We start from the raw sequence: 24,748 nt of genomic DNA, 5'->3' as shown, positions 1-24,748 counted from the left end.
AGTAGATCTATGATAGCATGAGAGGGATTACTATGAAAATAGGGCTTTTTGTGGGGGAGAAGTCCTCTAGATCAATTTTTTCTTGGTATTTGCAACTGTTTAATGGTACTCACAATTTTGACATGGCTGGTGGAAATTTCCATGGAAATGAACTAAGGTTTTTTCCACTACAATTCACACTAATGATAGTTTGGAGGAGGACATTACATTCGCACAGGTTTGGGCACTCTAAAATGTGGTAAAAAAAATTGTAAAGATGATTGGCAATTAAAATTCATCATCAAAGGCTTCAAATTTGAAAGAGTTGGGTCAGTTGTACTAGCAGCGAAGAATATTCTAATTGGATAGAACATAAGGGTAAAATCACAGTTAGCAAAATTAGTCGAACACTTCAGAGTTACGATATAAAAATTACCCATAAAAATAAACGAGGATGGTTTAAAAACTGATCATAAATCGAAGATGAAAACTGGACCGGAAAGACAAACTTCAGGTACGCCCTATGCAGTTGTCAGAATCGAGAAACTGTGGCGTAGTAATTTCAATTGAAGTAGAAATAAGTGTAAGCGTAAATGTGAGAATTTTCTTTGGTTCTAATTATTTACGCTGTCTCCTCCACCAGATAACTATCATATCAATAATTAAAATTCAAACCTAGGAACAGCATAGCAAATTAGATTAAAAGAATATAGAAAGACTACTTCTTAAGGGTTAAATAAGATCTAACCACCAAAGTAGTTTAACCGTTTATTTTGGGGGGAGGGAGGGGAGGGGGAGGTGGTTTGAGTTTTGAGCAAATAAAAAAAGCACAGGTTTAGACAATCCAATTATGCAAGGTACTGATATACTTCAACAAAACAATAATACCTCACCTTCAAATCTGAGGCTGATGTCCCTTCTTAATACCTCTCCATCTCTTCTTACCTCGCAGGTGTAATTCATGTTGCTTTCTGAAGTTACTTTAAGCTGAAATGTTATGCTGGTACTGTTTTGAACAGTGACACCATCTTTTCTCCATACGATATAGGGAGCCGGCGCACCTTTCACCGGGCACCACAGTTTGGAGTTTCTGTTCAAAAATACATACTGCGTCTTTGGGGCTTGATCCATCGTAGGATTGACTACATTAGATTTCAAAGAAAAAAGAAAGTAATTGTTGGAATTATTTTGGTGCAGGTACACAGAACAACGAAACCTTAGACACAGTTGATGGGAGGATAACCCATTCTACATGCACATCAAAAAATATCATTCTAATCCTGATACAATTCAATGTTCAGGCTAAAGAAACATAGGAATTCTATTTGTATCCTTCGCCTTCATCTGTCTCCGTCTGTCTGTTTGTGTCTCGGATTTCAGGATATGGTAGACACTCGGGTGTTAACTTTTTGAATTATTTTTTCATGTCAAACTAAACATTATTATTTTCACTATAATTTGCAAGGCACATTTTGAGGAAATATTGAAACGCGCACACGTTATTTACAAAAACGTACTTTCGAACTGAATTCTTTAGCCGCCAAAGAGTGAATAGCTAATTACAACATGTCAACATCATTGACTTCCGAAGGTGTGCGGCAAATCATGTTTTTGCTGAGAGTCTCCTGAGACTCTGCGAGACGCTTCTGTGTTTCTATTGGGGGTCGGCATTTCAAGTTTTTCAGAATTATAGCAATTGTAACTTTGACATGTGGTCACCCAAAGGCGTTAATTATTAAGAAAACCTTAGAAGCACAACACAACCTACGTCGTTTGCACGCGAATGCGCATTTTTTGTAGAGTTAATAGGAAATGTGAACTTTGCTTACTGCCTTCAAATTTGGTCTAAAAACGTCAACCTACAAGCCTATTTGAGGGAATTGCGTTTTTCAAAATGGCTTCCCCGTAATGGCCCCCGACATGATGCAAATGTTGTAATGTTGTAATGTCAAATTGATACATAGCAACTCGTGAATAAAAATCGTCCGTGCGCAGTTTCTATGGCATCATCTTTAAATGTGACAGTAAACGATATTTTCACGTTCATGGCACCAGAATCAGTCAAATGACATTCATTTTAGATTTCATCACCAAAAGTGGTACCAAAACCAAGAATAGAAAAAATAGACAAGCATTGTTGCATTAGTTGTTTCAGAATTGATTTTCCGAAAATAAAAACAGTAATTTTCACAAACAAACCAAGCAAATAGTTTAACTTTCAATCATACACCAATAAAATATAACCAGTTTTCAGTCAAGTAAAAGATTGAAAAAAATGAAAGGAATGATAAACAAAAAATGAAATGCATATTGTCAGTATTCAACTAGAACATTTTACATCTTCACATTGAAGCATATGGGTGGGGGTGGGGGTGGGGTGTGGGTGGGGGACTAAAAAACTAAGTTTAAATTGAATTTGAAAAGTTTTTCCCATGTTAGGCTCCGTTTTAAGCTTCTTACTACTGTCCATTACTGAGAATATGAGTATTAAGTGTGCATACCTGGTGGTTAAACTGAGGCTGTAATCAAGATAATTTGTTTCTGTTTATCAATGGCATACTGAATTTTAAAACTTGACCCGCTGCTGACATGTAAAAATGCTATCCTATTTTTGATACAGAGTTGATTGAAACCTTCGGTATGCAACTATTAAACAAAAGAAAATAAATTCAAATACAGTCTTATCCTATACATTTTAACACCACTTACATCAACAATACATTGAAGATTAAACCCAAGTAATTGCTGCTCTTAAAACTGGGTAGAATATCAGGACAAACAGCAGCCTCACGTTTGTACTGGCTACTGCAATTCTACTTGAACTTAGAAAAACAGTTCTGAAAACAACAGCTATTTGATAAGCCAATGTTTAACAACTTAAATTTGTCTTAAATAGTGTGAGTACATTTTAATTTCAAGCAGATCAACAGCAATCTCAATACATTGCATTATTAACTTGAATCCTTACTGCACATTCCCTTGAAAACGAACTTATCGTCTCAACCATATATTGTAATTATTTGGGAGGTGTAGCGGAGTAGGCTTGAAAGTCATTTTTAAAGCTAATTGGTATTCAGCACTGCAGTTTATCATGATAATTTTTTTTTAGTCCAGATAGTAATCAAACTGGCTCGTGTGGGAGAAAGCTTCCCAAAAGAGAAGAAACCTCTCAACTCACAGCTCCCCACTACTTCTCCCTTTACTGGCAACTAATGAGATAATGCACCCTGGTCTGGCCTCATCAACAACTTTCAGAATGAATGTGAGCAAAGACAATGCCAAGAAACTTACAGCAGCAACTTACTCTTTGTTTTCTCTTGCATAGTTAAAATAACAAATAGCAACTAGCACTGCAATGTAATTTCTGACTACTAAACCACACAGACTGTAATAATTTTTGCAATGTCAAAAGACCTTTTTTCACGAGAACACAAGGCCAAGTGGAAGCACCACTGTTATAATTTGCTTTTGTCTGCCCAGCTTGTAATAACCAGCTTTAACCCTCAGATAGGTCAGCATAAAAATTCTTCTCACCACTTTCCAGTCATTTCTTTTACAGTTAGTTGGAATAAGTTGCTTATTAACATATGAGAATTTAAGCTTCCTGGAAGAGCATTTCATTAATTTTCGTGGCCTAAATATTAATTATAGATTAACTAGATACATGCAAGAAATTGGATGCTGACCACTATTGTTGCTTTGAGAGTCAATAGAGACCTTTAGCACCGCGTTTTTTGCACGATAAGGGAAACCGGGAACCGCAGTCTGAGGTTATACGTTTGCCGCTTGAGGTTTACGATAATTTCAAATTTAGCAACGCGTCTCTCATTTTTTTACATAACTGAAGGAATGAGTAAACAGTGAGCAACACAAAACTTTTAAACAGCACAAGTTGTTCGTTTGATACTACAAACCTCATCACGGATATGTTTCATTACTACAGAACTTCACAAAATTGGCTTCTATTTGTACAGAAGCCATAAGAGATATACCAGTATGTACACAATAATCTAACATTAACATCCCAGCGTGTGAGGTTCGTAAGGACAAGTTCATGTTACATTAACATGATGATACGTCAATTATTTTAATTTTCCGGGCTAGAGCGATGTTTCTTCACACCCAAAAATTAAAAAAAATTGACTCTGACATCTGCATGCATGGTCCATACAAATTTCCCACCTTTTTGCTGGGATATTAGCATTAAATACTTGTGTATATCTTGTTATGGTTTCTAAACATAGAAGCCAATTTTGTAAAGATCTGTCTTTCAAAGAAAGCCCTATGGTCAACACAATTTATGGTATTAAAATAGTATAAACAGTATTGTTCCTACTTGTTCCTCTTTTGCCGCCGCTCGTATTTAATACGATTTAAAATTTGATTTGGGCTAAGTTTTGCTTCCCATAAATGTCGTTGGAAAGTCTCTTAGTGATTACGCGTTTCGAAATTGGAGCATTTGCTTTAAACATATTCTCACATAGACGCAGTAGTGTTTAAACTTGCTCTGCGCTGAACAAGGCTCTTGTGGTACTGCTTAATGATGTTGGAGGCACAAGGTCACTGAATGAAGGCATGTCCTCTCTGAATAAGCGATTTACTCAATCACATAGCTCCTCCTTCTCCGTTGGTAAAGTTGCACGAGTAGCGACAGGATTCCTCCACTCTAGATGCACTCTGTCATAAATTCTTCTCGTATCTATGCCTTGGAGGATTTCACATTCCATGATCCTCCCTGTAACACATTCTAGAGTGACTTAATTTTTCTGTATTTCTTCTCCAAAGAGCTCGCGAATTTCTTGAACTCCATCGACCTGTTCTTTACCAATTTTCTCCAAAGCTTCTTCAGCTTTCCTGGGATGTTCCTTAGACGCTTCACTACTACTTTTTGCTCATCATTGTGTGGAGTGTCTGCGATGCTTTAACCGATGCCTGTGCCTCTTCTGATAAACGGTAGTACCTGACAGCAGTATCTTCTTTATGGGCCATCAAGTCACGGCACCTTTCCTGCATTTTTGTTCCATTGAAAGACGGAAATACGGGCTGGTTTTCATCCACTCCGATGCCTGGCACCTGGCTTCTTACCTCTTGAATGAAGACATTTATCCACTTGTGTAAATTACTTGTGAGAACTACTTGAGTATGACCATAATTGTGAAATGTTTTATGTTCCCTGACATTGACAACATAACTGTCATCTTCTTTTGAGGCTTTTCCGAAGTCTTTCACTGTCATGTTTGCTAAGAGACCTGCACGGTTGGCATTATCTATTTATATTTGAACTAGGAGGAAATCAGGCAAAAGGGTACACTGGCTTTATGTATTTACTACATTGAGTGTACCACTTAGCTTTCCAAGCAGGATGACAGCATCCCTTGACGCCTTGCTGTTTTCGAATTCTACAAATTTATCTGGGGTAATCAGCTCATGCTTTTCCTCCTCCTGCCTTTCCCATTTCCTTTGTAGGCTTGATAGTTTGTAAGAAGATGACCATCGTATCACTCTTTCCCTCACCTGGGTCACCAACTCACTACTGACTTGAATTCCGTCTGGCTTCTCAGACAAAAGGAAGCTGTAGAAATGCCCCAGGCTCGTAAAGTAAGACTTGATGGTTTCGGGCCAATACTTCTTTTCAGCATAACTTAAACATTTTCTCCTTGATGAGAACAAAATCCAAAAGATTTTCTAACTTTTTCTCAGGGTCAATAACAGATAGGACTCTGTTGATCGTTTTGATTGCCGAATTGCATTTCCAATCTACCTTTCTTTTCTTTTCTACGTGAAGCAGAACTTGCCTTGCCTTAAAAGTCAACTGGCTAAATCAAAAACTTCACAAAACCTTTCATAGCAACAGGGTTATAAAGAACTGTTTAACTGAAAAGACGGCAACGCAATTTCACAATTTGCCTTGTGAAAGGAAAAATATGCATCCTTTTCAATCAAAATATAGCGATTCTGAGCATTTCATTTAATACGTGACTCCAACACGAAGTAAAGGTGTGTTGTGGCTTACTGATTTTCTTCTTTTTATTTTGTTTCCTTGACTGCTGGATGAAAAAATCCAGTCTCGAAGAACATACGCAGTTCTCGCGAATGCCGATTTTGCGCTTTTTTAAGGAAAATAATAGAATTGCATACATATTTTTTTCTTGTCATGCCCTAAGACTTTCGAAGATGAAAGCTTTAATTTAGGTCTTGTTCTTCACCAAAGCTTTTGATCTTTCATTAAAAAAAAAAGTCTGCTTCTCTCAGTGACGGAACATCTTGCTAAACAGGTACTTCCGTGACTTTGCGTTCTTCATATACCAACCCCTACATGAAAGCTATTTTTTAATATAAAGATTTAACTAAAAGCTGCAAAATTTGAGAATCATAGACTAAAATAATATACCTACCTTTGGCGTAAATGTAATAAAATTTGACACAATAACGAAGACGAAATTAAGCTTCGAATTGTACTGTCTGCAAAAAGGCGTTTTCATCAAACTGGAAACTTCAACTCGACAAGAGAAGTCTATGCGGAAACCGACAAAACTTTTCCACACACAGTAGCCAATGCACAATTTATCGTGGAAAAAGAGTGAATTGTACGTCTAATTGTATGGCGTGTAATACGCTCCTAAGTACCCATATACCGCTGAAATTTGGTGACTCAAGACCAAAAAGTAAACCTTTCACGGCATAGGGAACTTTTGTAACCTGAACGCAGTTTAAATGTTTATAATGCGTTTTGCTTTGAAAGTCTAGCAAAGATTTTCACAGGGCAGAATGAGGACATCGTCTAGTTTCTGGAAATGCGAAAACTGGGTCTCAATAGAGATGAAAGGCGATTTTTTAGCCGAAGAGACAACAAAGTTACAAAAGTGTCAAGCATACGTCTAGAGAAGAGGGAGAGGGAGAGATTGATTTATTGAAAGTAACTTCATACCTGTTTCACTGATTGATCTTCCAGTATAGAATACAGCGAAGTTATATAAATCTTTCCGAATAAATTTCAACCACATGTATCGTCCACTGGATCGCACTACTCCAGTTCCATAATCTCCACAGAATTCACCAAGGAGATTAGTTGACTGATTACTGCCATCACGAATTTCAAGATTAAATCCCCATAGACATAGTTTAGGATACTTGCCGCGTATTGTAAAGTTTAGTTCTACATAATGTCCCCGTGCAACTGAGAGAAATTTTTTTCCGTCGAACTCCCGGACTTGTACCCATCCTTGTGCTTGCTTATCATACTCCAACAAACCTGCAATTACTGCAACAAGTTAATCAGTCTGGTTGCACCAAAAGCAATTGATAGTTATTGTGAAAAAGTATAAATAATAAATAGAGACCAAGAAAAAGATTGAATGTGGTAGTACAAAAACAGTGGCTTGCATAAAAGCTGAGCTCTATCTTGCAAGCACAATTACTCCATTTATTAGATTTGAGACCATCAGACAAATCTTATGTAAAAATGCCCTTCACTTTTATTTATCCTCCGCACAGGAGAGATTAAAGCAGTACCCACACATCGACCTCTACTCGAACTGGCAAGAAAGACCCACAAAACGAATGACGATTTCAAAACTTCGAGATTTCAACTTCAAATGAATTTTAAAAAATACAAATATTACTCCGCAGAGGTTATCCTAAAATGAGCTATATCATTCACAGAAACAAAATAACCAAAAACTAAATAAAAAAATAAACACAGACGTTCTGTAAAGTAACTAGCTCAATAAATAACACAATAGAAATTTTCAGTAAGGGTAGGGCTCACCAAGCTTGGGGTATAGCCATTACAGCAAAGAGTCTCCGATTCCAAATGGAAAACTTACCACCGATTTAGAATTAAGAGCGTGAATGTAGTTTTCTTGTGAAAAAAGTATATCGAGGATAGGGAAAAGTTGGTTTATGACTGGTTTTCGAGTACATTTCATTGGAGTGATCTTATTGAATTTTAATTGGAATGAATTTTATTGCATTTGAAAGAGATTAAAATCTCATTAAAATAAAAGCACTAGCAAAATATGCAGCAGATCATTATTTGGACTTCAGATGGGACAATTTTGACGTCTTGAACATTTTGTAACAAAGAATACGCTTTATTTCACATGTATAGTTTAAGTTGCATGATACACTCATATTAAAGAGATAAAGATCTCTTGCTCCTCTTTCAGCAGATGCCATCTTCGTTCATCTTCTAACTCTTCAATGCCCTCCTTCGACGAAGATCCCACTTCTTACCTCTATTCTCTTCCCAGTGGCGCCCACCCCACCTTTGGGGCCTCCCCTCCCTCTTAACTAGAATAGGAATTTAAAAAGCTTAAAATTTTTAGATAATGGTTGTAAACAGCTGAGGCGCTTACAGAAAACAAAGAAGAAACTCCACTTGGCCATTGAAGATACCATCACAATGTTGTGTGCTGAAGAAGTAAAGTTGATATGCTTAATTTTTCTATCCGATTTTGAATTTAAATATCTATACTTTTTAGTAGCCATCGGTTGTTAACGTTGTCAACGCAAATTTGCGTACTTGTTTAGAACTCGTTTAAGAGTTCTATCAGGTACAATTATAAAAAGTGTTAGTTAATTTGCTTCCATAAGTCCTAAAGCAATCGGTATCCGTCGAAGCCGATGATTTGGCCTTTGGTTTTCCTTTCTTCATGAAAAAATATCAGGATTATTTGCTCTGGATTAGTGGAAAATTCTGTCGGCTTCATTCTTAATTTGAGGTACGCTGTCGTCGATTGACTCAGCGCGTTGACTTTTATCTTCATCCTCATCAGACGCCATAACCAGTTTAAATATTCTAGTACTGGAAACAGAAGTGATATTTTGTCTTATCTTAGAACCACCTCAACATTCACTGTAAGCTTACATTAAGCCAACAGCGATTTGCAAATAGAATTCATGTAGACGCAGTGACATGCAATTATTGTTTTCAAGTAGAAAATTATGTCTATGTCTGCTTTCATCTTCAACTCATTAATTAACAAATTTTTTTTAATTTTTTTTTTAATCGAGCCAGACAATGTTTTATGGTAAAGGAGAAAAAAGTGATTGTCTATGGTCAGCAGAAGGCAACAAAAGAGAGTAATAAAAAAAAATAGTAAAATCGTTCGTTAGACTAAGAATACAAAATAGGAACGCGGAATAAAAAGAAAAAAATGATTGAAACTGCTTTGCAAAGGGGATTTTTTCTTTATTGTTTTAACGTGTGGAGTAAATATGTATCTAAGGCGGAAGCCCTCTGTGAAATAATTTAAATGCTAGTATTCACCTAATAAGAACGCAATTTTTATATTAACTTCATCTTCATAAAGGCGGCCATTTTTTAAATAAAATATTCGAATAAAAATCATTGTTTTGATCAAAGACAGGTCACAAAAGCTAGTCCCTCTTAGCTTTGCTTTCTTATCACGATTCTTGTCTTATTTTTATATAAAACCTCAAATACATGTACGAAATCTTTGTAGAGCGGATAATCACTCTTCTTTTCCTTCCTTAGCCAAAATATCTCAGAAAAGAGGCCATTCAAAGTATCTCGATAAGTTCATATTTTCAGGTTTGATTACGCAGTCCATCAACATGCACCCAAAATGGTCAGATCAGTCTCTCAATTCTCGCTAACAGACCACTTAACAACGCATTCAAATAAGAAATAGGAATTCTAATGTGATCACTGAGCTTAGTTAGAATTCAGTTACGAGATGAATCGTTGTTAAACTTATTGCTAATTCATGGCGATCGATAACAATATTCCATACTATATTTTGGGCTTTTCTTCCTGTAAACAAGAAATTTAAAGGTGATTTTTATTGCTTTTGAAACGCTGAACAAAATCCCCATCGTTGCGCAAAGTAAATATTATGTTCATGCATTTTTAATGTAAGGAAGAAAGAATGTACAAATTTTTTGGATTTTCCTTCCTATAAAGAAAGTGCTTCTCTTTTCCCTTGTGGTGTTCTCCAACCTCTTCGGCGAAGATATTGATGACGCATTTAGAGTTTTAGAGGAAATAAATTGAAATCCTCGCGCTGGGAATAGTTATCCTTTTATCCATCACTCAGCTGATAATTTTACAAGCTGCATGCTTTTTGTTTGTGCTCTGATGTCATTTGAATTTTTCCTTTGATCGAGTTGATCGTTTTCCAAAATTCTCAACACTAATTTTCTTGACAATATAACGATGTTGGTAGAGGGAAATGAGATTTCGATGAATTGAATGAAGTGTTATCATGAATTGATTCAAGTTTTACTCATTGTGTTGTGTACTGGTTTTGACAGGGCGTAAAATGCACATCTAGAGCATAACTCACAGATACTATGGTTAAAAACTGAAAGGAATCGAGTTGATTTTGCAGTGGAAAAATATTCTAGACATATTAGAAACTATAATGTGGCAAAGCACGAAGCATATTCATCAACAGGATCGACATCTGTACTAACTGTGTACATGTAGTTATCTCGCAATAAAAAAAGGAAGGCTCGCCACCTTTAGATAAAAAGAGCTCGTAATAAAATAACTAGGTTATTCATTGTTTGAAATTTATCTTAAATTCGAAAACCGTCACTATTCGTTCTTTTTGGCAAGAAAACGGCTACTTCCCTTTAAACAAGACATTTTTCAATGTCTATATAAATATTCTAGCCATATTTTGCATAGTTTATGATGCGAACGTGGCGAGAAACTATTTAAAAGTGTTAAACATTCATAACGTAGAGAAAATATCGGGACCCAAAAGATCCATTAAGATCATTGATCACTTTACGTGTACCTCCGCCAATGTTATTTACTGCATAACTTGCACTTATTGCAATAAGTTATACATCGGCGAAACAGGAAGACGACTGGGTGACCGATTCCGAGAACACCTTCGCGATGTGGAAAGAAATGACAAGGACGCATCCAAACCAGTCGCTAGACACTTTAATCTTCCTTATCATTCTAAACAGCATATGGCAGTTTGCGGCCTTTCCTTACATCTAGGCAGTTCGGAAAGCCGTAAAACACTAGAACAAAAATTTATATTCCAAATCGGCACCCTTAATCCCCACGGAATCAACGAGCGCTTTTCATTCAACTAATTTATTCCTGTTTTCTCGTCACCACATTCCCACCAATGGCGTAGCTCCACTCCCTACATATAAATCCACACACAACCCATAATTCCTCTAATCGCTCTGACGAAGGGCTAACGCTCGAAACGTCAGCTTTTTTACCCTTTACGGTGGCTAATTTACGTTTTCAACCCAGTTGTTAACACTAATTACCTGCTATACTCTCCCACCGACGCAGCACCACAGTTTCTTTAGAAACTTACCCCTTTATTAATATCATCATATATTGAAGATAGAAGGAGAAATTGCGCTTATATCACTCTACTGCATAATTGTGTAACTGACAACACATCATAAAAGAACTGACAGAAAAAAAAGATCTGTATGCGTTGCGCGCTTTCTATATCACCTAAAAGACTAATTGATTCAGCAATTTTTCAATTTCTCATCAGGACATAGATTTTTGAACAAGGCTTATGGAAAGACTCCACAAAATCGAAGAGTTGTAAACTTTTTTTTTTTTTTATGTCCGTTACTCTGTAAATATAACTGTTTATTGTTCACTAACTGACTTCTTGGTTTTTTTTTTTCCTCAGGTGCCATTTGACTTTCAAATTAACGTTTTACAAGGAATATGTTTCCCTTTCAGTAAAATTCGCATCTCTATTGTAAAATACCATTACAAAACATACACTCTTGTTTATTATTTCGAGGATAATACTACTATTTGTGTTTTTCGAAGAATTTAGACTCTTTTTTATGTCGATCAATCAGTCGATTAATTAAATGTTTAACTTTTTTCGTGTGCTTTGTTTCTCAAAAAAAGCGGAAAATTCACCTAACTATAACATAAAATCACAAAAATAGAGAAAACAAACTAAAATAATCGAATTACAGAACTTTAGAGGCTAGAATATATTAGGATAAATACAGTGGTAACAAACAGAACAAAAATAATGTCATCCAAAGGATCGCCATGTGTCAATATCTAGGAAGCTCATTTCCTATGAACAAAAAAATTCTCTCTACTTTCAAATCTAACTTTTGTACCGTATAGTGAGCGAGAGAGATGAATTAAACTATTATGAAATAAGAACAGAAAGAAACGAAACTCTTATGTTTAGTACCTGAATGCTAATTTCCCTTTACTCTGTAAGAATCTGATCGCGTTTATCCGCATAAGCAGAAGATAATTAATTCACACAGAGGTATAGGCTTTTACAGCTGTTTCCATCACGTCTACCTCAAAAGAGAACTGAAATAAGGTTTATTTGTTTTTTTTCTTCTCCCTTTTCTCTTTGAGCAGTTTTAATAACTAATTTATATAATGTTGCAATGAACTGAATAAACTGACTAAATTATGACTAACGTGACTATTCATCGGCAACCAACGCTTTTATTATTTCAGAACAGTATTTGACTTTCAAATCCAAATTATGCCAAATCTTCTTTAAGCTAAATATTTTTCTTTCATGAACACTGACTTACTTTTTTGAGCCGGGAATCCAAAACTACAGATCTCATCTCAAGGGCATTTTGATTTTCTTCTTTTATCAACTTCTCGAAAAGGAAAACTTATTTCCGCAGTATTATGTCCTCGGATTGAAAATGACATGTCAGTGGAAAGATAAGTATATTATTGATCGACTGGGAGGACCTTACAGTATAGATCTCCGCTAGAGGGCAGCATTTTCAAGTTTCCACCATACGGACCTTCACTTAGACGGTTAATAGCTTACCATTAGTTTCTCTTTTTTTCTCAGCTCGTGAGCGGGCGGAATTTTACAATTTTGTGGTTTGATTGGTTCTAGGAGCGGGCAATCCCCCTTCTCCCCCCACCCCCACCCCCCTCTTCCACACACGCACACACACACTCTCACGCTCGCAGCGGGTGATATCTGTCGGGTGATGAGCTGTGTTATATATAAATATCCGTTTTTTTCCGGTGGGACAGCGTGTTTAAAACCTTGCTCGTAGTTCACTTCTAGTAGGGCCCACCTTCATCAGGCAAATTACTTATCAATATTTTTACTCCTTCTTCTTCTAAAGCTAAACTTTGGGTAAGTCTATGAAAGTTTTTTCAATACAGGATTCCACATCAGAAACCGAAAGAATTCAGTGAGCGAAAGCCGAATTAAACCGCATCGTTTCTTGTTTAAGTTATCTCATTTAACTTCAGTTATCCATTGGAATAGAGATAGGATGTATAAGCACCATTACATCGTACAAACGAACAAATTCTTACAACTCTAACATAACCATTTGAACCTACTAACCGTGACTTTCCTTGTCATTTAGTGAGTAGCGTTACCATTTAATAATCGTCAATAGAGGCGGATAAAACTTTCCGATAAATTATTTGACTGGTTCTTAGAAATTATCGATTTAGAGCAATTTTTCGGTGTCTAAAGTAAGTGTGAAGAGTCGAAAAACAAGCCAAGTTCTCTTTAGGTTTGCTTCACTTTGCTCTGTGATTGGTCCAGAAAACTCGCACCATCCTGTCAACCAATCAGATCTAAAAGCCAATCGCGACTTGGACACTGGCGTTTGCCCGCACTCCAGGCATTGTACCTAAATTGTCACCTTACTCAGATACTAACTGAGTTCTGGTTTCTGGGCTGATTGCTCCAGAGGTGGTCAACGAACTTCAAGCGTTGCGCATGGAAAGTTTCAAAAATGAGGGGAAAAAAATCGTGTCACAGCCAACTTAAGCCGGGTAAGAGGTATATTGTGACACCATTTACGAATAATCTCATTAATTAAACAGTTTCCAGTTTTATTATTTCTTTTTGTTTTCTCGACTTTGTTTCAGGCCTGCCAGATTTCTTAGATGCCTTTCTATACAGATAGTAAAAGATCATTCCAGCCACGAACGGCCAAAATCCTATTTGCAGCAGTAACTTTAGGTCGAACAGCGACTTCCTCTTAATGGACATGAACTCGGTGGTAAAAATAAGTACAGAGTTGGCTATGCTTGAATAAAGCAAAAATAAGAAAATGTGTGGATTTACTGTTTTTTTAGTAACGTAGAATGATATTAATATCATGAGTAGCAGAAATATTTCTGTATAACCCCATACTATTATTGTAATAAAACAATTTAAAGTCATAGTCCTGGAGGCAATATATTGTTTCTGCCGTTGTTTTTTTTTTACCATAAACTATCTACATAGTGAAGTATGGGGTTGTGGAGAAATATTGCTAATTGAGGGAAAAGGAAAGGCTTCTTGACCATTCCCTTTCTATGTTATTACAAGAAATTTAAAAGGAAAATTTCCCTCTTTGGCTATTACCACATGCCCAACAGACATCTCGTTCGTGATTGGTCAATGACTCATGCCAAAATAAGTTCTGGAGTGCAACACAGGGTTTACATATTGCACGTGCTCAGAATTAAAAACAAACAAAAAAAGCTAAGTTCTAAATGTTTTGAAAAACTTTCAACTTGGTTGAAATGTCACAACTTTTTTTTGCAACTCCGTGAAAATTTCTTATTTTAAGAAATATGTATTGAAAACAAACAAAGAGATTTAAAAAATGAAAAAAACCGACTTTGTGTTTTGAAATTTATTGTTAGTGCGACTTTGTTGAATCTATAATTTTCCCGCTTTTTTGTTTTTTTGTTTCTTTTTGTTTCAGGCTTCACAACAAAGGAGTTTACTTCAGAGCAGGTATAAAGAAAATGGTCAAAGGCTACTTGCGGACATTTACTCAAGAGGTCGAAATAGAGGCGATTAATTAATCTATAGAACGATGGTATTGAATGGCTGATCACAATAAAAGGAGTGTACCGCTGACTGTAAGACCTCTCACTGCCTTCTGTTTATCCTGAGGGCGGGCTCATGTTTAGGTTTCACCATACTGCCCCTTTTCGGGCGCAGCCGCCTATTTTACCATCGACAGCTGCTTATGGAAAAAGGTTATTAAAACCCTGTATCAGAATGGGTTATGTACCTAAAGGGATGGCTAACATGGAAAATGGACCGTACTTCGGGTCGAAAGGTTTATGTTCTTGCCTTGGCCAGCTCGTGTTGATGCCCTCATGGGATGAACACTGTCTTCTCAGAGAGCCTCTCGCCACCTAGGAGCGAGCGAACGGCTAGGGAAACCTGACAAAATCCCGCGAAGGGGGAGGGAGAAGGGGAGGAGTGTAAGCTGAAATGGACAACCATCATAATCAGGTGGAATAGCAAATTTTGAAGTCACTTCACGTTGAGGAAAGCTTAAATAGCCCATCAATAGGGGAGTCAGTCTTGTTTTTCAAACTTAACTTTCTTAGCATTGAGTGTCGGTCCAAATCATCATCGTCTTTCAGTTGTATTCAACACTTAATGATTGCATGTATATCAGTTGCACAATTTTTTTATTTCATGCCCCAAACACACCTGAGCATTTTGTTTTGGCGTTTTGCAGTGGTTGTTTGCCTCCTCCTCTTTAACTTTTCAGACACCAGTATCTTGTTTACTCAGCATCCTCTGTTGTGACTTCCTTTTCGCTACAGATTGATGGCAAAAAACTCGACTTACGAACACTAGAAGGAATGCAGTTCTTAACATAGGCAGGTAAGTAAAAGCTGGAGGTTGAGGTCAATCAAATTAATTCGAATTAATTTTGTAATAGTTAGATGTTCAATTTAATTGCAAGAAAATCACAGAACATCTGCTTCAACAAGTAGTTTTAAGCTGCAAGGTTTTTATCCCCGGTGAAAGTATGATTCGTGTAGGTCAACATTATCTATTTCATATAGTTATGACCTGATTCCTTTACGAGAACGAATAACCTTTCAACATTTGTCTCCCTCATATCATGTGGCTTCACAGCTCAATTGGTAGCAGTCCCCAACTATTATCTGGGAGGTCCGGGTTCGAATCTGATCGAAGTCGGAATTTTTTTAAGGGTTCTTTTCTGAGATCACTTTGATTGCAGCTGATTATCACTTCGTTACTTGTAAAGTTTTTTTGTATAAATTTTGCCCTTCTACTTTGTTTTTAAATTTGTTTTTTTGCCAGTTGGGGAGCAGGCACAGATGCATGGGGACCAAACAAAGATGTATGCAGTACCTCATGAATTTAGTAGTGATATCTGCACCAAACAGCCGATAAAATAACCATGACATGTTGTCCTCAGAAGGTGAGGTCTGGAAAAGACTCTAAGATTCAGCGCATCTGCCAAGAAGAAGCCAACCATGAAGTTATCACAACCGCCGATCAGAACCGACGAAAGTTCAAGAAGTACGAAGAGAAGTACGAAGAGAAGAATGGCGCAAACTGCCATTAGCGCGGGAAGTTGCGAATGACCAAACCACTTTTGGTTTTAATTTTGCCCATGATTGGTTCAGATAGTGGCTTGAGTTATCTGGACCAATCGCAAAGCGAAGTTAAACGAAATAAGTGCAATCCCATATTCCTTTTCCACACACAATTGAAATTGCTTGAATCTTTTTGCAGGGTCATGCCTCAGCTTGTCACTGTGACGGTCTTGTCGAGGTGGTTGGACTTCAGGGAGTAATGCACCTAGTGAGTCAGAATCATCACCATCTTTACCCGTTCGACCCTAACATCAGCAGGCATATTCACCATACTGTTCTGTTCTGTTCTGTTATGGTGTCAAAAGAAAACGGTTCAGCTTTTTGGAAAAATTCAAACTGAGTAATTCATTAAAACAAAAAGTTCATCATTATGAGAGATACAGAAAGCAATTTTGTATCAGTTTACTTGTCACAGGTCATTGTGGTACATAATTCCCACTGTGGATGAACCTGAAGCATGACTTAGATACCTTTATAGAGTAAATTGAGAACGGACTCATGTGTAAGGTCTTAAAAGTGTTTTATTGAAGTCTTCGTTAACGTTTTACAGTAAATCTTGAACCCCTGTTCGTAACTCTGTGTTAATTCCCTCAAAAAGCCACTCACACATTCAAGTTATTCTTACTGTAGAAGCCATGTTGAAGATCACGTTTGAAGAAAGATATAAATGAAATACCACATACTACAATGAACTAGAATTCTCGATGTGAGTTAAAAAAAATCTAGAAATGGGCTACAAAATTAGACTTAAAAACACTACTAAATATCTTAGTTAGTGGTATTTAAGACCCTTTTCCTTTTTTCCTTTTTCTGATTTTCAGGCTAATGTGAATAATAATGACGAATTATGTAAAGAAGCACGCTTCAGCCATGACAGAGGTCACTAATGACGATAATTCTCGCAAACGAACTATAAAAGCCCCAAGACATGACCTATTTAAATCATTTTCATTCTACAAAATCTCTAACAAACGAATTCTGACCTAGTCTATTTTCCTCTAACAATTCTAAACTTAGTCTGCATGCAAAGCACTTGCCAGCTTGTTGTGGAAGTGAACTATTCAGATTGTTGTCGTACCACTTAATATCCTATTTTAAGGAATTTGCGTTCATAAAGAACGTAGTAACATAGCGAAAATAGACGTCACTCTACCTTTTAGCTATCATTATGCTCTCATACGAGTTATAAAAATTCTAGAAATGAGCTACTCAGGTCATTCAATATATTGTTAAATCTCTAATGGATGACGTCTTATCCAGTAACTGTTTCTCTTTTTTTCTGTGACATTTTTACCTTTTTTTTTTGAACTAGAGATACTATGGAAATTAAGCAACTCGACTCGTACTCTGAATACTCGCTGGACGAGTTGTGGTAATGTTCTAACTATTCAGATTATTGTTGTACCGCCTAATGTCTACTAACTGTGGAAATCTTAACCGCAAGTCTAAGTTCTTTGATATAATATGCAATCCAAAATTAACGTCACTTTAACTCCTTATGACTTTAATGCTCGCGGATGAGTTCTAACATGTTAAGAAATGAACTATTTAGTTTACCAGCGTATCATCAAATATCTATTAAGTGGACGTGTTCGACCCATGCATTTGTCTAAGTTTTTCTTGTCAAATTTCAGATGATTTTTCGTGTTTAAACAAAACCTAGAAATGAGCTATCTAAATAGTTGTTATACAGATAAATCTCTGATAATTCTTATTCAAGCCCCTTAGTGTTCTATTATTATCACATTATTAGCTCTTTTCTATATGAGGAACTCTAAAAGAAAGTTCTTCAGGGACATCAAATCCCCTCTAAACTAAGAGTAAACTCCGAATAAACCCAACAATTTCCATGGAAATGAACTTACACATTACTTTTAAAACCAGAGGCATTCCTTATCAAAACATTTACTCAGCTATATTGTAATTAATGATGGGAAGATCAGCATGCAGAATAGAATATCTTATCACACTAGGAGCATAGCCAGCTTTTCGAATTGTCGTGGGCCTATACCCTAAGAAATTTCAATTTTTGTTTCAAAATTTGCACGAGTGATGTGATAAAAGTTAAGAGGTACAGGACTCTAGGCTGGCTACACCCCTGATATTGTTGTGTTCCGTCTTGAGCCATCCGACTTAACTGCGGTGTAGCAATCATGGTCTTTAGAAATACGCTAAAACCAACAGGCTAAAAGTGTCAGGTAAATGTACATGTTACAAAAAGAAACAAACAAGCAAACCAAAAACGGTCAAAACAAAACAAAAGGAAGATGAACTGATAGATAGAGTGTAAGGTATACAATGATTAGCTCGGACAACAAAGTTGCCAAGTATTGTTAACATTAGATCTAAGAAAAAGAAATTACACGCCCACTCAGATATAGCTCAATATGTTCTACTTCAACTATACCTTGTTACCATGCAATGATAAGTTCAGACAACAAAGCTACTGAGTATTGTTAACATTAAATCTAAGAAAAAGAAATTACACGCCACTCAGATATAGCACAATATGTTCCACTCCAACTAAATCTTGTTACCATACAATGATAAGTTCAGAAAGCAAAGTTACTGAGTATTGATAACATTAAATCTAAGAAAAAGAAATTAAAGACTAAGATGTTACCATAGACAGTATGTATTGATTACTAGAATTATTTTTCTCCTTTTCCTTGAAATTTTTTAGTTTTTCTCTAGCCCTCGCGGTCTCCATACTAATGGCAATGTTTTTGGCTCTTGGAAACTGTCAGAGGCAAAGGAAAGAAGTCCACTTATCAATGAATGCAAAATTAACTTATCGATAAGTTGTTTGTTTGATCTACGGACCCGAAAGTCAGTCAGTCAAGCGTTGCATGTTTGCATGTCTGTATTGAAGTGTTTTGCAGCCATAATCTAATTCAGTTAGTTATAACCATGCCCACTGGCCAGGTGGAGAATCCAGCAGACAGTCGGGCAGACAATCAGCGAATCTTTCAGTCAGCCAGTAGTCATAGCTCAGCTAGTCAATTCAATTTGACTGCTTACCGGCCAGTTGGTCAGAAAGTCAGGTGACCAGACTGACAATCAGTAAGCTGGTCAGTGCATTAAGGACAGAAGGCACAAATGAATATACAAGCATATACGAAGAGAGCACTCATCAGCGCAGCGTATTAACCACCCAGAAGTTTTTTTTAATTATTATTTTTCAAATCATACATCAACAAAAGCTGAGAAAAAATTGATAAGTTTGAAAATGTTTTGGTAGCCTTAATGCCAACAATGATTGGGCTGCCTGAAAAAAATTTGCAAGTGACTCTTGAAAAAAGACAAGCAGCATATCACAGCTGTAACAAATCAGACTTCCTTCCTCATCTCCAATAACTTCAATCATTGCAGTTGCAGTGAAATCTCAAAATTTTAAATTGGTTTGAGTTAGCCAAGGAGTTAAAAAAATTTAGGATAGAGTTACGCTTTGTTAATGGCATCAAAAAAGTCACTTTTGATTCAGAATGTAGATCGGGTTCAACAAATTGATAGTTGAAGTAATCACGAGTCAACTATACATTCATATACACGGTAATGTATCAAAGATTTTCATCCTACATCTCAAATATTACACTTATTTTATAAGATTAGAAAGATGCATGTAACAAAAAAAAACCATTTTCTTTTGAGGGATTTGTTTTCCACAACCCTTTAGTCAGCGGTATTCAGTATTAAAGCAGACGTAATAAGCATTTACCTTGGTTCGAAAACAAAGAACTAAAGTCTGGTATCAAACACCTCTTCTTCCCCTGGATGGAATACGAAAAGAGATTGAAATACAATGCGCTCATTTTCTTTTAAGCGATAGAATAATAATTTTCATAAACACAGAAAAGAGGGCTGCCACTTATCAAAGCTCATTAAATTTTTTCATGTCTGTGTTGAAGTGTTTTGAAAACTGAGGTACACAACATCAAAGTAACCATGTCCATTCAATGAGCTGGGGTAAGAGGCGGTTATGTTTTCTGTATCTGGGAAAATTATTTCTGTATCCATAAAAAACCCAAACAAACAAACTAGTAAAACGGCTTCATATATTCATAAATGTTTGATTTTAGCATTGTATAAAAAGTTATGGCTCTTCGTTACGAGGAGGTATAATAATGCCCAAGTGGTGTGGTTTTTTTGTTTTTTCTCAATGAAGTCACCTCCCGATAGGAACCACGACCTTTCGACTAAGCACTTCAAGTGATCTTCAGCCAATTGAGTAGACTGATTATGCATCTCCTTATAAAGCATGTGTGGACCAATTTGAATTTATCTCTTCTGATTTATAAAAAAATGTTACCTTCCTCTGCGACATCCATGTCAGGCTCAGGCGCCTTCACATCTTCTTCACCTTTTTTAGCTCCTTTAGAAAATGATTTATTTGATACGAAAAAAGTTAGTATACAGTCATTAAATTTTGTGTTTGTACTTAGAAGTTAAAATCATTAATGGTTAGTGACCAATCAAAACCCATTATCTCCTTTACCTTTGTTACTGGGCACCGAAATCTCTTCAACCTCCACCTGCTCCTCAGATTTACCAGCTGTGTGAAATCAGATTTATTATTAAAAGTTACGTTAGTTACATTTACAACGCAACTAAGTCTTAAGTCTTTGACGACAACAAACTTTCCAATAAGAGTTTTTTAAATTCATCTACCCATTAGGTTTAGTAACTGAGAAAGGGTTTTGTACCTTACCGGAAATAGAGACCGACAACCTGCTCTCGTAAATTTTTTCATGTGACAGACTTAGAATCGTGATTTGACTAGTGATTAAGCGTTAACATGATAACCCCAGTCTTATTGGTGTGACATACAAAACCAAGCAATCAAGTATACCAAGTGCGCCAGCTTGATAGCACCAGCCACCATTCGCTGTTTTTTTTAGAGTTATGAAATTTCCGAAAAAGAATGAAATGAAAATTGAAAAGGTGTTTACCTTCCACAGTCTTTGTAGTGGCTGGTCTGATGTCAAAATCCTCCTGATAATCTGTTTTAAGGAACAAGTAGAGTAAAATGTTTCATGATACTTATGGTTCATGCGTTATTCTGCAATAAATATCTCTACAAATTTTATTTTAGGTTCGTCAGAATTTCAGATGTATTCAATTATTTATTGATTTATGAAATAACACCGAGTTACAAAGCTCACATTTAAATCTGAAAGTTAATTTGGGCGCATGAAAATAGTTGCTGAAATAATCTCTCTGCCAAATATAGTTGTTGAGACGCATTAACTTTTTTCATTTTGGCGATTCCTATGACCGTTTGTAAAAAGCAATTTGCAGTTGAAGTCACATTGGGCAACTGTGACTTTTGAAGTACTAGTACTTCTCTTAAATCAAGCGGTTGTCTACGCCTTCTTTATATATTTCTTTCATAAATAAATTTTTACCTGAGGAAGATGGATTCGCATCCCCTCCACAGGCTTGTTCAATTGCTGTCAACAGAGCAAAGAATTATCATTAAGTTATTTTTCATACAATATAAGTGAAAACTGGAAACAATGAAAGATCATTTTCAATATATATGTATTATTTATTAACTACAACCGTGTCATATGGGAGACGATGGTATCTTCCGTCCATAATACACTGTACAGGTTACCAATGTAAAGGAATGGGGATCTCATGAGTGGAGGTCTTAAAAAGTGCATATGGCAATTTAACAGCAGAATGTCTGGAGGTAACTTATCAACCAAAAGTAATATAACCTAATTTCGTCACATTATTGTCATATGGGAAACCATTCCTTAATCTATCCTTTCTCAAAATGCACCTACAGATATTTCAGAGCAGAAAAGGAATGCTATGGTTTCTATAGGTATTTCAATTTGAGAGAACTAATATTTGCTAGGTTAATTGATTAAACTATACATACCTGCCAAGAGAGTTGGATTGCAAAGTCAATTAAAGCTTTATCGTTAGCATCAAAACTCTTATATTTATTAACTGACCTGGTTGCGGTACAGGCAATTCAGGGGCTTCCACTTCTGGGGCTTCGTTGTATTCCAATACCTGCATTTCAATGTGCTCTCCTACGGGAAAGAAAATATAAAAACAGGAATTAAGTATCTATCCTTTCTTAAAATGCACCTACAGAAATTATCAGAGCAGAAAAGGAATGCTATGGTTTCTATAGGTATTTCAATTTGAGAGAACTAATATTTGTTAGGTTAATTGATTAAACTATACATACCTGCCAAGAGTTTTGGATTGCAAAGTCAATTAAAGCTTTATCGTTAGCATCAAAACTCTTATATTTCTTAACTGACCTGGTTGCGGTGCAGGCAATTCAGGGGCTTCCACTTCTGGGATTTCGTTGTGTTCCAATACCTGCATTTCAATTTGCTCTCCTACGGGAAAGGAAATGAAAAAAGGAATCAAGTATAGAAAAGAGAAGGAAAGAAAAGTATCATACAGAGAACCCTACAAAGGCGTGAAGAAGATATTTCGTATGTGACTACACTAAGAAGCACTCTATTTTTACCCTCTTCGACGTTAGCATGTTCATCTCCATTTCCAATCTGTCCCTGCTGATCATTATCTGCTTCTTTCATATGAAAAAGTAACACCAATTTAAAACTTAATAGCCATTGTCAGGTTTATATAAAAAAAGCATTCTACAATTCAGAATCTTAACCTTATGATTTAAGACAGAAGTATAGCAATTCATACTTTGAGAATTGTTTGCAGAATGAGTTTTGACTGGCATGCTATTTTAAAAATCTATCGCAAATGGCATCCATTTGTCTCAATGTTCCCTAATAGTTTAGTTTTAGAGATACTAACCTTCAAAAATCGAACTGAAAGCATGATTTCCACCATTAAAATTGACGATTTAATACATTAATGCCCTCTCTATTTAGGATCACTCTTGCTTTCTCTTTTACGTATGCTACAAGTTTACATATTGTAAGTTGTACATTTGTGGTTTCAATAATTTGCTCAGTTTCTTTTTCGAAAAAAAAAATACATGTGTTTTCTACGATTTCATGCTAGTTCTATCCTATTCCCCCTCGAAAGCCTTGGAGTAAAAATCACATAAGTAACCTAAAGAAAACTGGGTTGCTCATACTCAATTTGATAAAAGTTAAAGTTTCTTCATTTCAAGGTTTGAAATATAATTATTGTTATCGTGGTATTTTTCAATGGAACTTAAAACTGTACCTTCTTGATTTTGTCCTCTGCTGAAAATAGATCGAACATTGGACCACAACATCCTCAGTTTTGCTTTCAACACAGGCTGAACCTAGACATTCAAAATATATTGAATAGTTTACGTTAAGACTTTTAAGTAACGTATTTAGAAGTCACGTTGGTCTCTATGGCTAAAGTCAACAACGGAGAAGCTAAAAAAATCTGTCCGATCATTTACTTTTTCATGCTTGTTTTGTATGTCAATCGTTACAATTACAAAATTGAGTTGCCAGCCTGCTCTGACACGAAACCAAATGTGAACATAACGGTAGGTGCTATTCCAAAGTAACAAAAAAGAGAAACATGTTACCTGTGCAGTAGAAAGCGTATACAGCAATGGGTTGATGGCTGAATTTATCGGCAGAGCGAACACTGCAATCCACACTGCCAGATCACCAGGTGGATCAAATGTTTTCTCGACGTGGGAACGGATGCCGATAGCAATGATTGGCATCCAACACAAGAAATCGGTCAGAATAATGAAGAAGACTCTTTTGGCAAGTGCTCTTTCTCTTTTGGCCTGAGCACTTTGTGCTCTTGCTCGTATTTCACGAACAGTTCCATGTGCACCAAGCTGTCTGCTTGACGACCATGATTTCCAAAAATGGCAATATAAGCAGCCATGATGAAGATGAATAGGGAAAAATTCAAAACGATAAAGATGGAAGTGGAGTATTCCCAGCCTTCTTGTAATTCAGGGGAAAGCTGCAGGGGCAGGCACACTACATTATTGCCGTAATACCTCTCACTGAAATAGTGCATTCCGGACAAGGGAAAGAATGCCATAACGCCTCCCACCAGCCAGATAACTACGCACATTATACGGGTCTGCCTTGGGGTAATTTTTGCAAAGGTGTAAGGAAACACGATGTTCTTGAGTCTGTCCAATGCGATCAGAGAAATCATCATCACTGACACTTCACTTGAAAAGACAGACATGGCACCATTGAAATGGCAAAACCACCCGGTGCGCCACTCATAGTCATGCAGATAGTATTCCCCTGACCATTGCAGGTCTTTTATACCTATAATGATAAGGTATATCCCCATGATGCCGTCAGATACACCTAGATTCACCAACATGATAGACTGGACCACATTGTTATCAGGGTAGAAATACTGCCACCCAACTACGAATAAAGACCCTAACAACGAGAGCAGACCGACAATCCAAAGAGTTCTCCTTGGAGCATGGTGGCG

Source organism: Pocillopora damicornis, chromosome 1 (genome assembly GCF_964200805.1).
Source record: "Pocillopora damicornis chromosome 1, jaPocDami1.2, whole genome shotgun sequence".
Lineage (NCBI taxonomy): Eukaryota > Metazoa > Cnidaria > Anthozoa > Scleractinia > Pocilloporidae > Pocillopora > Pocillopora damicornis.
Note: the sequence above shows the minus strand (reverse complement) of the source record.